The sequence below is a fragment of the Arachis ipaensis genome, chromosome B5, assembly GCF_059453495.1.
Source record: "Arachis ipaensis isolate K30076 ecotype BB chromosome B5, ASM5945349v1, whole genome shotgun sequence".
NCBI classification, from domain to species: Eukaryota; Viridiplantae; Streptophyta; class Magnoliopsida; order Fabales; family Fabaceae; genus Arachis; species Arachis ipaensis.
The window spans coordinates 128,733,408-128,746,946 of record NC_142440.1 but is presented as its reverse complement, the minus strand read 5'-3'; the positions used below and the strand labels follow the sequence as shown (position 1 = coordinate 128,746,946).

At 38.3% G+C, this 13,539-nt stretch overlaps 2 non-coding genes across 2 annotated transcripts; one reads left to right on the top strand and one right to left on the bottom strand.

The window, feature by feature from the left end:
- Positions 1-108, top strand: LOC148565754 (small nucleolar RNA R71). Its single transcript, XR_015884405.1, has one exon. It is a non-coding gene; the product is annotated as a small nucleolar RNA R71 (small nucleolar RNA).
- Positions 109-4,925: 4,817 nt separating this feature from the next.
- Positions 4,926-5,033, bottom strand: LOC148565753 (small nucleolar RNA R71). Its single transcript, XR_015884288.1, has one exon. It is a non-coding gene; the product is annotated as a small nucleolar RNA R71 (small nucleolar RNA).
- Between the last annotated feature and the right edge of the window lie 8,506 nt (positions 5,034-13,539).

The window sequence follows — 13,539 nt, the reverse complement described above, 5'->3', positions numbered from 1 at the left end:
AAGCATGTCAGAGGGACACTTTTTGGTCAGTTACTTATACCTCTCCCAAGCTTCATAGAGGGATTCACCTTCTTTCTGTCTAAAGGTTTGAACATCCACTCTAAGCTTACTAAGCTTTTAAGGAGGAAAGAACTTGGCTAAGAAAGCTGTGACCAGCTTATCCCAAGAGTTCAGGCTATCTTTAGGTTGAGAATCCAACCATATTCTAGCTCTGTCTCTCACAGCAAATGGGAAAAGCATGAGCCTGTAGACCTCGGGATCAACCCCATTGGTCTTAACAGTATCACAGATCTGCAAGAATTCAGTTAAGAACTGAAAAGGATCTTCAGATGGAAGTCCATGAAACTTGAAGTTCTGTTGCATCAGAGAAACTAGTTGAGGTTTAAGCTCAAAATTGTTTGCTCCAATGGCAGGAATTGAGATGCTTCTTCCATGTGAATTGGAATTTGGTGTAGTAAAGTTACCAAGCATCTTCCTTACATTGTTATTATTTTCGGCCATGTCTCTTTCTTTTTCGAAAATTTCTGTCAGATTTTCTCCAGAGAGTTGAGCTTTAGCTTCCCTTAGCTTCCTCTTCAGAGTCCTTTCAGGTTCAGGATCGGCTTCAACAAGAATGTTCTTATCCTTGTTCCTGCTCATATGAAAAAGAAGAGAACACAAAAAAAAATATAGAATCCTTTATGTCACAGTATAGAGATTCCTTATGCAAGTATAAGAAGAGAAGAATATAGGAAGGAGAAGAGGAAAAACTCGAACACAGAGAGGGAGATGGGGTTCGAATTTTGGGTGGAAGAGAAGTGTTAGTAGATGAATAAATAATTAGAAGGAGATGAGGAAGAGAAGAATTCGAAAATTAAACAAAATAAAATAAAAATATTTTGAAATTAAAGTTAAAATTCGAAAATTAAAATCAAATTAAATTAAAATTAAAACAATTAGTTAATTAAAAAGGAAATTTGAAAAAGAGGGAAGGGATTTTCGAAAATTAGAGAGAGAATTAGTTAGGTAGTTTTGAAAAAGATAAGAATCAAACAAAAAGTAAAGTGGTTAATTGAAAAAGATTTGAAAATCAAATTTGAAAAGATAAGAAGTTAGAAAAGATTTTGAAATTAAATTTTGAAAAAGATGTGATTGAAATTTATTTTGAAAAAGATTTGAAAAAGAATTTTAAAAAGATTTGATTTTGAAAATTAAAGTTGATTACTTGACTAACAAGAAACAAAAAGATTTGATTTTAAAATTTAAAGATTGAACCTTTCTTATTAGGCAAGTAACAAACTTAATATTTTTGAATCAATCACATTAATTATTAGCATTGAATTCGAAAATATGAAATAAAAATAAGAAAAATATTTTGAAAATTAAATTGGAATTTTCGAAAATATGAAAGAAAAATGAAAAAGGTTTGATTTTTGAAGAAGATTTGAAAAAGATAGAATTTTTAAATTGAAAATTTGATTTGACTCATAAGAAACAACTAGATTTTAAAAATTTTTGAAAAAGTCAAGTCAAATATTCGAATTTTATGAGAAGAAAAGGGAAAGATATTTTTTTGATTTTTGAATTTTTAATGATGAGAGAGAAAAACATCAAAAAGACTCAATGCATGAAAATTTTGGATCAAAACAAATGATGCATGCAAGAACACTATGAATGTCAAGATGAATACCAAGAACACTTTGAATGTCAATATGAACACCAAGAACTTATTTTTGAAAATTTTTAAGAAAAGAAAACATGCAAGACACCAAACTTAGAAATTTTTAATTTTTTAGACACTAGACTCAAACAAGAAACATCAAATATTTTTTATTTTATGATTCTTTTAATTTTTTTTTTGAGTTTTCAAAAATTAATTGGAAAAAGAAAAACAAGGATTTCAAAATTTTTAATATAAATTCCAGGAATCTTGCAATGTTAGTCTAAAGCTCCGGTCAAGGAATTAGACATGACTCACTAGCCAGCCAAGCTTTCAGTGAAAGCTCCGGTCCAAAGCACTAGACATGGCCAATGGCCAGCCAAGCTTCAGCAGATACAAATCAGGCATACAACAGCTGATACTTCATCCAACTTCATATGCTGATAAGTGGAAGCCTCGGTCCAAATGAATTAGACATGGCTCTACAGCCAGCCAGGCTTCAACGTGCTTCATGAAACTCTAGAATTCATTCTTAAAAATTCCGAAGAAAAATAAATTTTTGAAAATAATTTTTTTTAAAATAAAAATAAGAACAAAAAGCTTAAAATTAAAATAAAATTACCTAATCCGAGCAACAAGATGAACCGTCAGTTGTCCAAACTCGAACAATCCCCGGCAACGGCGCCAAAAACTTGGTGCACGAAATCGTGATCGTTCTTTCCTTGGTAACGGCGCTAAAAACTCAATACACACGTTCATAATATTAGCTCTTTGTCACAACTTCGTGTAACTAACCAGCAAGTGCACTTGGTCGTCCAAGTAATAAACCTTACGTGAGTAAGGGTCGATCCCACGGAGATTGTCGGCTTGAAGCAAGCTATGGTCACCTTGTAAATCTCAGTCAGGCAGATTCAATTGATTATGGAGATTTAATAATTAAAAGATAAATAAAAGGTAAAATAAAGATAGAGATACTTATGTAATTCATTGGTGAGAGTTTCAGATAAGCGTGTAGAGATGCTTTCGTTCCTCCTGAACCTGTGCTTTCCTGCTGTCTTCATCCAATCATTCATACTCCTTTCTATGGCAAGCTGTATGTTAGGCATCACTGTTGTCAATGGCTACATCCCGTCCTCTCAGTAAAAATGGTCCAATGCGCTGTCACTGCATGGCTAATCATCTGTCGGTTCTCGATCATACTGGAATAGGATTTACTATCCTTTTGTGTCTGTCACTACGCCCAGCACTCGCGAGTTTGAAGCTCGTCACAGCCACCCCTTCCCAGATCATACTCGAAATACCACAAACAAGGTTTAGACTTTCTGGATCTCAGGAATGGCTGTCCATGGATTCTAACTTATACCACGGAGACTCTGATTAAGGAATCCCAGAGATACTCATTCAATCTAAGGTAGAACGGAAGTGGTTGTCAGGCACGCGTTCATAGGTTGGGAATGATGATGAGTGTCACGATCATCACATTCATATTTAGGCGCGAATGAATATCTTAGAATTGGAATAAGCTTGAATTGAATAGAAAAATAATAGTACTTTGTATTAATTCATGAGGAACAGCAGAGCTCCACACCTTGATCTATGGTGTGTAGAAACTCTACCGTTGAAAATACATAAGAACAAGGTCTAGGCATGGCCGAGAGGCCAGCCCTCCTAAACGTGATCAATATGATCCTAAGATGAACTAAAATTCATAAGATGTCTAATACAATAGTAAAATGTCCTATTTATATCAGACTAGTTACTAGGTTTACAGAAAATAGTAAATGATGCAGAAATTCACTTCCGGGGCCCACTTGGTGTGTGCTTGGGCTAAGCATTGAAGCTTCCATTTGTAGAGGTATTCCTTGGAGTTGAACGCCAGTTTGTAACCTGTTTCTGGTGTTTAACTCCACTTTGCAACCTGTTTCCGGCGTTTGACTCCAGAATAGGGTAAGAAGCTGGCGTTGAACGCCAGTTTGCGTCATCTAAACTCGGGCAAAGTATAAACTATTATATATTGCTAGAAAGCCCTGGATGTCTACTTTCCAACGCAATTGAGAGCGTGCCATTTGGAGTTCTGTAGCTCCAGAAAATCCACTTTGAGTGCAGGAAGGTCAGAATCCAACAGCATCTGCAGTCCTTCTTCAACCTCTGACTCTGATTTTTGCTCAAGTCCCTCAATTTCAGCCAGAAAATACCTGAAATCATAGAAAAATACACAAACTCATAGTAAAGTCCAGAAATGTGATTTTTAATTAAAAACTAATAAAAATATAATAAAAACTAACTAAATCATACTAAAAATATACTAAAAACAATGCCAAAAAGCGTATAAATTATCCGCTCATCAATTTTCAATCATATCTTCTCAAATATATCTTCTCAATCACATCTTTTTCAAAATAATTTTCAATCATATCTTTTTAATTTCTAATTTCAAAATCTTTTTCAAAATCAATTAACTATTACCTCAAACTCAATTTTCGAAAATCATCAACTATTTTTTCAAAATTTCTTTTAATTATTTCAAAATCTTTTTAATTTGTTTTCGAAAATTCTTCCCCTCTTCTCACACCCTTCTATTTAAGGACTAACACTCCTCCACTATCAGTAATTCAGACTCTCTCTATAAGTTTGAATTCTCTCCTCTCTACCTCCTCCTTCTATTCTTCTTTTTCTCTGACACCTCAAGGAATCTCTATACTGTGACATAGAGAATTCCATACTTTCCTCTTCTCTCTTTCATATGAGCAGAAGCAAGGACAAGGACATTCTTGTTGAAGTTGATCCTGAACCTGAAAGGACCTTGAAGAGAAAGCTAAGAGAAGCTAAAGTACAACTCTCTGTAGAGGACCTAACAGAAATTTTCAAACAAGAAGAAGCCATGGCAGCCGAAAACAACAACAATGCCAACAATGCAAGGAAGGTGCTTGGTGACTTTACTACACCTACTCCCGATTTCTATGGGAGAAGCATCTCTATCCCTGCCATTGGAGCAAACAACTTTGAGCTTAAGCCTCAATTAGTTTCTCTAATGCAACAGAATTGCAAGTTTCATGGACTTCCATTAGAAGATCCTCATCAGTTCTTAGCTGAATTCTTGCAAATCTGTGATACTATTAAGACCAATGGGGTTGACCCTGAGGTCTACAGACTTATGCTCTTCCCTTTTGTTGTAAGAGACAGAGCTAGGACATGGTTGGACTCACAACCTAAAGAAAGCCTGAACTCTTGGGAAAAGCTAGTCAATGCCTTCTTGGAAAAGTTCTTTCCACCTCAAAAATTGAGTAAGCTTAGAGTGGAAGTCCAAGCCTTCAGACAGAAGGAAGGTGAATCCCTCTATGAAGCTTGGGAAAGATACAAGCAATTGATCAGAAGGTGTCCTTTTGACATGCTTTCAGAATGGAGCATCATAGGTATCTTCTATGATGGTCTGTCTGAACTGTCCAAGATGTCATTGGACAGCTCTGCTGGAGGATCTCTTCATCTGAAGAAAACGCCTGTAGAAGCTCAAGAACTCATTGAAATGGTTGCAAATAACCAATTCATGTACACTTCTGAAAGGAATCCTGTGAATAATGGGACAAATCAGAAGAAAGGAGTTCTTGAGATTGATACTCTGAATGCCATATTGGCTCAGAACAAAATATTGACTCAGAAAGTCAATATGATTTCTCAGAGCCTGTCTGGCATGCAAGCAGCAACAGGCAGTACTAAAGAAGCCTCATCTGAAGAAGAAGCCTATGATCTCGAGAACCCAACAATAGAAGAGGTAAATTACATGGGAGAACCATATGGAAACACCTATAATCCTTCATGGAGAAATCATCAAAATCTCTCATGGAAGGACCAACAGAGGCCTCAACAAGGCTTCAACAACAGTAATGGTGGAAGAAATAGGTTTAGCAATAGCAAGCCTTTTCCATCATCTTCTCAGCAATAGATAGAGAATTCTAAGCAGAGCCACTCTGACGTAGCAACTGTAGTCTCTGATCCAATTAAAACCACTCAAAGTTTCATGACTGAAATAAGATCCTCCATTAGAAGAGTAAACTACCATTTGTACCCACGAAAGTTGAAAACGCTGACATATCTACCCATAGAAAAAGGAAATTACCATTTGTACCCATGAAAAATGATTTTTACAAGCAAAATTATCCAAACCCTAAAAAATTACCTAAAATCTCTAAAATACCCTTATCATTACCACTGCTACCATCATCCCTCATCTCTCTCTTTGCATCACATGAACACTCTCCGATCTAACCTCCATTTCTCTGCCACAAACCACCTCTGCCACAAACCACCTCATTGTCACTCCTTCATCACCATAACCTTCACCTTTGGAGGAATCAAAATCCCCACAGAGAGGAATTTGAAATGGATGACGATGGGTGAGAGTCAAAATTGGATCTTGGTTTCAACTGAATCTGAAGCTGTTTGAGAAAATAAAACATTGAAAAGGGTGTCATGGAGAAAGCTAATAGAAATAGGGCAAAAAAGAACACAGATCCAAGGTGAGAAGAGAGTGAGGAGAGAGGATCAAATCTAAACAATCAAACATAGAAGCCTCATGTATTTGGATTCACTTTTTCTAGGAGAAAAGAAAAATGGTGAAAGAGACAGAAAGAGAGAGAGAGAGAGCTCACTACGAATTTGGTTTGCAAAGGGGACCGCGGTGGTGGCAGCTGGCGTGGTGGCCCATCAGGGGCACTGGTTCGGTGATGAGGATAAGGTAGCCCTATGTGGTCGGCAGTGAAAAGAGGAGAAGGGGCACTGTGGCTCTAGGGTTGCTAGCGGCGGCGAAGCAGGGGCGGGGTGGGTGCGAATGTCCTCTGTTCGGCAAGAGCGAGACAGGGAAGGAGAGAAGGAGGGGTGGTCACTGACACTGACATTGGAGGTTGTAAGAACGGAAACAGAGGCAATTTGGGGTTAGTGGTGGTGGTAGCGGTAAGGTGATGAGTAGATGAGGATGATGGAGTGGTTAGTGGGGAGCGTACCAGTGCTTGTGGGTTGGGAAGATGGAGGGCTTGGCTTCATGGTGTACTTGCACCATGAAAGTGCTCTTCTTCTCCGGGGAAGCGGCAGCAAGTGTTACTGTGACTGTGAGGATGAAAGAGAGGAGGGTGTGGCAAGGAGCCATTGGAGCAGCGGTGGGGACTGAGTGGAAAGTAATGGTGAGAGTGTGTTAGAAAGAAAAAGAGGGGTGGTGGCTGGGTGAAGAGGGTTAGGGTTAGAAAGGGGTTTGGGTGAAGGAGGTGGTTTGGTGGTGAAGATAAGAGTAATTTAGGGATTTTAGGTAATTTTTTAGGGTTTGGATAATTTTACTTGTAAAAATCATTTTTCATGGGTACAAATGGTAATTTCCTTTTTCTATGGGTAGATATGTCAGTGTTTTCAACTTTCGTGGGTACAAATGGTAGTTTACTCCCATTAGAAATTTGGAGGCACAAGTGGGTCAGCTGAGTAAGAAAGTTACTGAACTCCCTCCTAGTACTTTCCCAAGCAATACAAAAGAGAACCCAAAGAGAGAATGCAAGGCCATAAACACGTCCCACATGGCCGAATGCATAGAGGAGGGAAAGGCAGTGATTTCCACTGAGGAAGACCTCAATGGACATCCACTGGCCCCCAAGGAGTTCCCTAATAAGGAACCATGGGAATCTGAGGCTCACACTGAGACCATAGAGATTCCATTGAATTTACTTCTTCCATTCATGAGCTCTGATGAGTATTCTTCCTCTGAAGAGGATGAAGATGTTACTGAAGAGCAAGTTACTAAGTACCTTGGAGCAATCATGAAGTTAAATGCCAAGTTATTTGGTAATGAGACTTGGGAGGATGAACCCCCCTTGCTCACTAAAGAACTGGATGACTTGACTAGGCAGAGATTACCTCAGAAGAGACAGGATCCAGGAAAGTTCTCAATACCTTGTACCATAGGCACCATGACCTTTGAGAAGGCTCTGTGTGACCTAGGGTCAAGCATAAACCTCATGCCTCTCTCTGTAATGGAGAAGCTAGGGATCCTTGAGGTACAAGCTGCAAGAATCTCACTAGAGATGGCAGAAAATTCAAGGAAACAGGCTTATGGACTTGTAGAGGATGTCTTGGTAAAGGTTGAAGACCACTACATCCCTGTTGATTTCATAATCCTAGACACTGAGAAGTGTATGGATGAATCCATCATCCTTGGCAGACCCTTCCTAGCCACAGCAAAAGCTGTGATTGATGTTGATAGAGGAGAATTGGTCCTTCAAGTGAATGAGGACTCCCTTGTGTTTAAGGCTCAAGGATCTCCCTCTGTAACCATAGAGAGGAAGCATGAAAAGCTTCTCTCAATGTAGAGTCAAATAGAGCCCCCACATTCAAACTCTAAGTTTGGTGTTAGGAGGCCATCATCATGCTCTGAGTATCTGTGAGACTCCATGAGAGCCCACTGTCAAGCTATTGACATTAAAGAAGTGCTTGTTGGGAGGCAACCCAATTTTATTATATCTATTTATTTTCTATTGTTATTTTATGTTTTCTGTAGGTTGATGATCATGTGAAGTCACAAAAATAACTAAAAAAGCAAAAACAGAATGAAAAATAGTATTAAAAATAGCACACATTTGAGGAGAAGCTTACTGGCATTTAAACGCCAGTAAGGATAGCAGAATGGGCGTTAAACGCCCAGTCTGGCACCATTCTGGGCGTTTAATGCCAGAAATGGGCATAGAGTTGGCGTTTAACGCCAGAAAGGGGCACAAAGCTAGCGTTTAATGCCAGAAAAGGGCACAGAGCTGGCGTTTAAATGCCAGAAAGGGGAGAAAAGCTGGCGTTAAACGCCAGAAATGGGAAACAACCTGTCGTTTAACGCCAGGATTGGCAATCAAGGGGGCGTTTACACGCCACATGGTACAGGGATGAGAAATCCTTGACACCTCAGGATCTGTGGACCCCACAGGATCCCCACCTACTTCAGCTCTTTCTCTCTTCTTCACACCTTTCCATAACACCCTTCCCCAAATACCCCTCACCTATCAAATCCTACCCTCTTCTCCATAATCTCTTCACCAATCCACATCCATCCATCATAAAACCCCACCTACCTCACCATTCAAATTCAAACCAATTTCCCTCCCAAACCCACGCATACATGGCCGAACCCTACCCCTCTCTCCACTCCTATATAAACCAATCTTCACTCCTTCATTTTCACACATCATACACCCTACTCACCCCCTTGGCCGAAACACTAACCCCCTCCATCTCCTCTATTTCTTCTTCTCCTACTCTCTTCTTTTATCTTTTGCTCGAGGACGAGCAAACCTTCTAAGTTTGGTGTGGTAAAAGCGTTGCTTTTTGTTTTTCCATAACCATTTATGGCACCAAAGGCCAGAGAAACCTCTAGAAAGAGGAAAGGGAAGGCAAAAGATTCCACCTCCGAGTCATGGAAGATGGAGAGATTCATCTCAAGGGTGCATCAAGACCATTTCTATGAAGTTGTGGCCAAGAAGAAGGTGATCCCTGAGGTCCCTTTCAAGCTCAAAAAGGGTGAATATTTAGAGATCCGACATGAGATTCGAAAAAGATTTTGGGAAATTCTCACCAACCCCATTCAACAAGTCGGGATCTTAATGGTTCAAGAGTTCTATGCCAAAGCATGGATCACCAAGAACCATGACCAAAGTGTGAACCCGGATCCTAAGAATTGGCTTATAATGGTTTGGGGGAAATGCTTAGATTTCCGTTCAGAAAATGTAAGGTTAGCATTCAACTTCCCCATGATGCAAGGAGATGCACGCCCCTACACTAGAAGGGTCAACTTTGATCAAAGGTTGGACCAAGTCCTCATAGACATTTGTGAAGAGGGCGCTCAATGGAAGAGAGATTCAAGAGGGAAGCCGGTTCAACTAAGAAGGCATGACCTCAAGCCTGTGGCTAGGGGATGGTTAGAGTTCATCCAATGCTCAATCATTCCCACTAGCAACCGATCTGAAGTTACTATAGACTGGGCTATCATGATCCATAGCATCATTATTGGAGAGGAAGTAGAAGTTCATGAGGTTATATCCCTAGAACTCTATAAGGTGGCGGACAAGTCCTCTACTTTGGCAAGGTTAGCCTTCCCTCATCTCATTTGTCACCTCTGCAATTCGGCTGGAATTGACATAGAGGAAGACATCCTCATTGATGAGGACAAGCCCATCACTAAGAAAAGGATGGAGCAAACAAGAGATCCCACTCATGGGCAAGAGCATGAGGAAATTCCTCATCATGAAATTCCTGAGATGCCTCAAGGGATGCATTTTCCTCCACAAAACTATTGGGAGCAAATCAACACCTCCCTAGGAGAATTAAGTTCCAATATGGGACAACTAAGGGTGGAGCACCAAGAGCATTCCATCATCCTCCATGAAATTAGAGAAGACCAAAGAGTCATGAGGGAGGAGCAACAAAGGCAAGGAAGAGACATTGAGGAGCTCAAGTACTCCATAAGATCTTCAAGAGGAAGAACAAGCCACCATCACTAAGGTGGATGATGAGCGGATAATTTATACGCTTTTTGGCATTGTTTTTTGGTAGTTTTTAGTATAAATTAATTAGTTTTTGTTATATTTTATTAGTTTTTATTCAAAATTCACATTTCTGGACTTTACTATGAGTTTGTGTGCTTTTCTATAATTTCAGGTATTTTCTGGCTGAAATTGAGGGACCTGAGAAAAATCTGATTCAGTGGCTGAAAAAGGACTGTAGATGCTGTTGGATTCTGACCTCCCTGCACTCGAAATGGATTTTCTGGAGCTACAGAAATCCAAATTGCACGCTCTCAATTGCGTTGGAAAGTAGCTTTCCAGCAATATATAATATTCCATACTTTGCTCAAGGATAGACGACGTAAACTGGTGTTCAACACCAGTTCCATGTTGCATTTTGGCGTTAAACGCCAGAAACAGGTTACAAATTGGAGTTAAACGCCCAAAACAGGCTACAACCTGGCGTTTAACTCCAGAAACAGCCTAGGCACGTGTAAAGCTCAAGTCTCAGCCCCAGCACATACCAAGTGGGCCCCGGTAGTGGATTTCTGCACTATCTATCGTAGTTTACTCATTTTCTGTAAACCTAGGTTACTAGTTTAGTATTTAAACAACTTTTAGAGATTTGTTATGAATCTCATGACATTTTCACGATTTACATTGTATCTCTTCGGCATGAGTCTCTAATCTCCATGATTGGGGGTGAGGAGCTCTGCTGTATCTTGATGAATTAATGCAATTACTTCTATTTTCTATTCAACACGCTTGTTTCTGTTCTAAGATGTTCATTCGCACTTCAATATGATGAATGTGATGATCTGTGACACTCATCACCATTTTCAACCTATGAATGCGTACCTGACAACCACCTCCGTTCTACCTTAGATTGAATGAATATCTTTTGGGTTCCTGGCTCATGAGTCTGATCGCCTCTCCTGACAACAGAACTTTCAGATCCGTGCGACCAGAGTCTTCGTGGTATAAGCTAGAATCAATTGGCGGCCATGCCTAAGATCCGAAACGTCTAAACCTTGTCTGTGGTATTCTGAGTAGGATCTGGGAAGGGATGACTGTGACGAGCTTCAAACTCACAAATATTGGGCAGACGCAAAAGGATCAATGGATCTTATTCCAATACAAGTGAGAACCGACAGATGATTAGCCATGTACATGGACATTTTTCACTGAAAGGACGGGAGGTAGCCATTGACGACGGTGAAACCCAACACACAGCTTGCCATGGAAGGAGCCTTGCGTGCGTGAAGAAGAAAATGGAAGGAAAGTAGTGACTCAGAGATAAAGCATCTCCAAAACCTCAATTTGTTCTCCATTACTGCATAACAAGTATCTATTTCATGCTCTTTTATTTTTTGCAATTCAAACTGATAATCATAATTGATATCCTGACTAAGAGTTACAAGATAACCATAGCTTGCTTCAAGCCGACAATCTCCGTGGGATTCGACCCTTACTCACGTAAGGTATTACTTGGATGACCCAGTGCACTTGCTGGTTAGTGGTACGAGTTGTAAAAAGTGTGATTTACAATTCGTGCACCAAGTTTTTGGCGCCGTTGCCGGGGATTGTTCGAGTTTGGACAACTGACGGTTTATTTTGTTGCTTAGATTAGGAAAAATTTATCTTTTTAGTTTAGAGTCACTAAAATTGCGTCTTCTATTATTGTTTTTGTTTGAAATTTTTTTTAAATCCTTATTTTCTCTTTTAAATCTTTCGGAAATTTTTCTAAACTAATAATTGAGTTTTTCTATTTGAGTTTAGTTTTATATTTTAAGTTTGGTGTCAATTACATATTTTTACTTTCTTTTAAATTTTCGAATTTGTGTTCATTGTTCTTTCTTGATCTTCAAGTTTTTCTTGCTATTTTTCTTGTCCGATCTTTAGTTTTTCCTGTTCTGTGTATTTTCTTGTTTTTCTTGTGCGTTTTTAAATTATCAGTATTAAAAAAAAAAGAGATTTTATACATTAAATACTTTTTTTAAAACACTTTAAATTCATAGCTCAATTGGCTAGAGCGTTGTGCTTATGTTCTTGGTAATCGGGAATCCTCCTTTTAAAACTTTTTCAAAAATAATTTTTCTTTGATTAAATCTCGTGTCAAACTTTTAAGTTTGATGTTCTCTTTTTTTATTTATTTTTGAAAACTTCTTTTTAGTTTTCTAAAAGTTTTAAGTTTGGTGTTCTTTTTATGTTCTTGTGAGTCTTCAAGGTGTTCTTGAGGCTTCTTTGTGGTTTGATCTTAAAATCTTTAAGTTTGGTGTTCCTTGGTGTTTTCCCTCTAAAACTTTCAAAAAACAAGGAGCATTAGATCTAAAAATTTTAAGTCTGGTGTCTTTTTATTGTTTTTCTCTCTCTTCATTAAATTCAAAAATATCTTTTCTCTTTATTTTAATTAATTTTCGAAATTTTCCTTTAAAAAAAATTTCAGATTTTTATTTCAAAACTTTCTATTTTATCTTATCTTAGTTTTAAAAATTCAAAATTCAAATCTTTTTCGAAAATCATATTCAAAAATTTTCAAATCTTTTCAATTAATTAGTCAATTCAACATTCAAATTTCTTTTAATTTTCCTTTTCTTTTAATTTTCAAAATCTATATTTTATCTTCTAATTATTTTACTTTATTTTATTTCAATTTTTTTCAGTTATTTTTAATTAAATAAAATAAAAATAAAAATATATTTTACTTGCAATTCACATCATCTCCCTTTCTCCATCATGGATCTAAGTGGAAATGAACAGTCCAGAAGGACTCTGGGGTCATATGCTAACCCCATTACTGCTACATATGGGAGTAGCATCTGTATACCTCCCATCAAAGCAAGAAGTTTTGAGCTAAATCCTCAGCTCATTGTCATGGTGCAGCAAAATTGCCAGTATTCCGGTCTTCCACAGGAAGAACCTACTGAGTTTCTGGCGCAGTTCTTGCAAATTGCTGACACAGTGCGTGACAAGGAGGTAGATCAGGATGTATACAGGTTGTTACTGTTTCTGTTTGTTATAAAAGATCAAGCTAAGAGGTGGTTAAATAACCAGCCCACAGCAAGCATAAGAACATGGAAACAGTTATCAGACAAATTTCTGAATCAATATTTTCCTCCAAAAAGGATGACACAGCTAAGGCTGGACATCCAAGGCTTTAAACAAGAGGATAATGAATCCCTTTATAATGCCTGGGAGAGGTATAGAAGGATGCTAAGGAAATGCCCCTTTGAAATGTTTTCAGAGTGGGTGCAATTAGACATCTTCTACTATGGGCTTAAAGAAAGAGCTCAGATATCTCTAGACCACTCAGCTAGTGGATCTATACACATGAGAAAAACTATTGAAGAGGCTCAAGAGCTTATTGATATAGTCGCTAGA